This window comes from Elaeis guineensis, chromosome 5, assembly GCF_000442705.2.
Source record: "Elaeis guineensis isolate ETL-2024a chromosome 5, EG11, whole genome shotgun sequence".
Lineage (NCBI taxonomy): Eukaryota > Viridiplantae > Streptophyta > Magnoliopsida > Arecales > Arecaceae > Elaeis > Elaeis guineensis.
Genome location: NC_025997.2, coordinates 89633728 through 89637529, shown reverse-complemented (window position 1 = coordinate 89637529; position 3802 = coordinate 89633728). Strand labels below are relative to the sequence as shown.

Sequence of the window (3802 nt, the reverse complement as noted above, 5' to 3'; positions counted from 1 at the left end):
TAGAACTAATTGCAGGTGATTCAGACACTCAGAGAAGGTTAGGCCAAAAACAGAAAAGTATCCATAAAATTTTTAGAAATCGTTCTATCATATCTGAAAACATGCTGATCATGCATCTCTGGAAGGTTGCCGGTGCATTACATAGTCCTAAAGGGCATTCGTCTATAGGCAAAAGTACCAAATGGACAGGTGAATGTAGTCTTTTCTTGATCTTCAGCGGCTTGGGGATCTAGTTGTAACCGGAGTATCCATCAAGAAAATAGTAAAACTCTTGTCCGGCTAGTCTTTCCAACATTTGATCAATAAATGGCAAGGAAAGTGATCTTTCCTTGTCGCAGCATTCAACTTTCTATAGTCTATACAGACCCTCCATCCCGTTTGGGTCCTAGTTGGGATAAGTTCGTTTGCATCATTTTGGACCACTGTTACCCCACATTTCTTGGGTACTACTTGAACTGGGCTTACCCAAGAGCTATCAGAAATAGGATAAATTATTCACTATCTAGGAGTTTCAGAATCTCCTTTTTAACTACATCCTTCATAGCTGGATTAAGCCTTCTTTGGGCTTCTCTTGTTGGTTTAGCCTCTTCCTCTAAGTATATTCTATGTTGAACTATAGAAGGGCTTATTCCTTTGATATCTGCTATGGTCCAACCTATTGCTTCTTGATTTGCTTTTAGAACTGACACTACTAACTCCTCTACTACTCCTCCTCTTGCTTGGGATCTAGGTCTGATGCAATAATTACAGGCAAAGTTTCTTTGGGTCCTAGATATGCATACTTGAGATGTTCTGGGAGGGGTTTCAGTTCTAAAATGGGTGCTTCCTCTATCGATGGTTTAGGTGATGATTTCACCATCTCAATGATTGGTTCAGTAGGAAGTGTCGATTCCTGATTAATCTGATTTTCTTTAAGTATTTCATTGACATCCTCAGACTCATGGATTAACCAGGGGTTAGACTCTAGGTCGACTTCATCATCACTAATGTCAATGGATTCATAAATACCATCTTGGACTACATTGACATCAGCATGAGAAGAGGATTCCTGTTCTAAGTTAAAAACATTAAGCTCAATGGTCATATTCCCAAAGGATAACTTCATTAGACCATTTCGACAATTGATTTCAGCATTGGCCGTAGCTAAGAATGGTCTTCCTAAAATGACAGGTATATGTCCTTTAGGATTCGCAACTGGCTCAGTCTCTAAAATAATAAAATCTACAGGAAAATAAAATTTTCAACCTTTATCAGAACATCCTCGACCATTCCCTTAGGGATCCTGAGAGATCTATCGGCTAACTGTAATGTGATCCCAGTAGGTTGAAGTTTTTCTAATCCTAGTTGCTCATACACCGAATATGGAAGGATATTCACACTAGCTCCTAGATCTAGCAAGGCCTTTTTTATATTGGTTTCTCCAATAACACAAGAAATTGTTGGAGCTCCAGGGTCCTTATATTTAATTGGCACATGGCTAGATAGGTATGAACTGACACTTGCAGCCAAAAATGCTTTCTTTGGTACATTAGTGGTCCTTTTCCTAGTGCAAAGATCTTTTAAAAATTTGGCATAAGTTGGAACCTGATGGATTATATCTAAAAGAGGAATATTAACTTGGACTTGTTTAAATACCTCTAAAATTTTGTCTAAATGTTCAGATTTATTGGATTTCAGTCTGTTTGGAAAAGGAGCTCTAGGACTTTTAAGTACTGGACTAGGTGAATTTTCAGTTTCTGGTGCTTGAGGTTGAAAGGTAGTAGTTTTAGAAGGTGACTCGGCAGATGAGTCCTCTATATCATCAGTGCAACTACCTTATTGTCTATTTGTTTTCCGATCTTAAGGTATGAATGGCATTTACACCATTAACTTGGTTTCCTTGTTGGGGTCGTGGACCATTTTGGTTCCTAGGATTTGGCTCAGGTTGGCTAGGTAACCTACCATGTTCTCGTTCACTAATGGTCGAAGCCAGCTGACTTACTTGCATTTCAGACGGGCTATAGCTTGGGTGTTTTATTTATGAGTTGACCCGTGGTTTGCATAAAGCTGGTATGTGTCTTCATCATGGCTTCTAGGCTTTTCTCTAAAGAGGTAATTTTCTTGTCATTATCATGGAAGCCTGGCGGGTTGTTCATCACTGGGTTGGACCTTAGATTTTGCTGATTGAAATTTGGATTGCCTACATTAGGATTCTGGGACCATGAGAAATTCGGGTGATTCCTCCAACCTGGGTTATATGTGGGTGCATAAGGATTGTTCAATGGTCCTTGATAGGTGGCATTCACCTGTGCACACTCATTCGAGTAGGAACATTCTTCTAAGACATGGTCTGGTGCATTGCACCCTTTACACATGGGTGCAGATATTTGATTTACATTGGCTGGTCTCTGTAATTCTAAGGCTTCCAATCTACGTGTTAAGGTTGCAATCTTGGCCTCTGATGCTAGGGTTGGTTGAATTTGATGCATTCCTCCTCTTGAAGGTAGCTTTATCAGGTTCCCTAGTTGTTTCCCACTGTAAATTTTTCTCGGCTAGGTCTTCTAAGAATTGCCAAGCTTCAGTAGTTTCTTTGTCCATAAATTGGCCTTGGCACATGGACTCTAGCATGGTTCTTGAGTTTGAATCTAACCCCTCATAGATGATCTGGCATAGTCTCCAAGTTTCTATTCCATGGTGTGGGCATTGGGTCAAAAGATTCTTGAAACGATCAAAGTACTTCCAAAATGATTCACCAGCTAGTTGGTAAAATTGATTTATTTCATTCCTAATCCTAGCTGTTTTATGATGGGGAAATACTTTTTCAAAAATATTCTCACAAAGCCCTCCCAGGTAGTGACAGAATGGTTTGGCAGACTATAAAGCCACTTCTTAGCATTATCCTTAAGGGCAAAGTTGATTAATCTAAGTTTGACCTCATCCTCTGTTAATTGCAGTTTCATGGTTGCACATACCTCCTCAAATTCTCTAATAAATATATAAAGCATCCTCTAATCCTGTGAATTTTGGAAGCATATTTATGATTTGAGGTTTGATTTCAAAATTGTTAGCTGTGGGTTGTGGCAACCTGATACAAGATGGTTGGATGGAGCCAACTGGATAACACAAATCCTTAAGGGTCATGGGTTGGATTGGTTCAGCCATTGGAACAACAGGAATTGACTCAATTCTAACTAGACGACCCGACACTCTTCTCCACACACGAGGTGTACGGTTCTCGATGTTTATACAATTTTTTTTTATAAATTTTTATGTATAAGAAAAAGAAAGAAAAGAGAAAAAGTTCTAAAGAAAAGATCCTAAGGAGTCCTAAATCTAAAGAAAAGTAACCAAATTAATTTAAATTTTAATAATTTTTTTTATTTTTCAAACAAGTGAAACAATAAATTAAACTCAATCTATCCTAGGGTTAACCTAAATCTAGACAGCTCCTAACTGTTCCAAGATGACCCTTCAAGCCTTCCAAGTGGAGATTGATCAACTAGTTAGCCAGGTAAGTATAAGAGGTTCACTCATCGTTGCCTTTCTAGACACCAAACGAGTTGGCCAGGCCAGCAACTGAACCAATTTAACAAACCACCCTCAGGGACTTGCCTAGACACCAACTAATCAAACAACTCAAACTTGGTAGAACTCTTAGGGTTCCTTGTCCTATTGAGCTCGAATTCCTTAAGGTTGACGTCTAATTGATTTTAAGATTAAAGGTCTAGGTAATGCAATATGATGGAGATGGTTTTTGGGCTAAGGAAGGGTAATGAAATCCCCACCTTATCTTGTTAATGGGTTGATGCCCTTAGATTAATTA

The 3802-nt window shown here is 38.8% G+C and overlaps 1 non-coding gene across 1 annotated transcript; it reads left to right on the top strand.

The window, feature by feature from the left end:
• Positions 1-2665: 2665 nt before the first annotated feature.
• LOC140858259 (small nucleolar RNA R71) lies at positions 2666-2772 on the top strand. The gene has a single exon (XR_012141826.1). It is a non-coding gene; the product is annotated as a small nucleolar RNA R71 (small nucleolar RNA).
• Positions 2773-3802: the final 1030 nt, after the last annotated feature.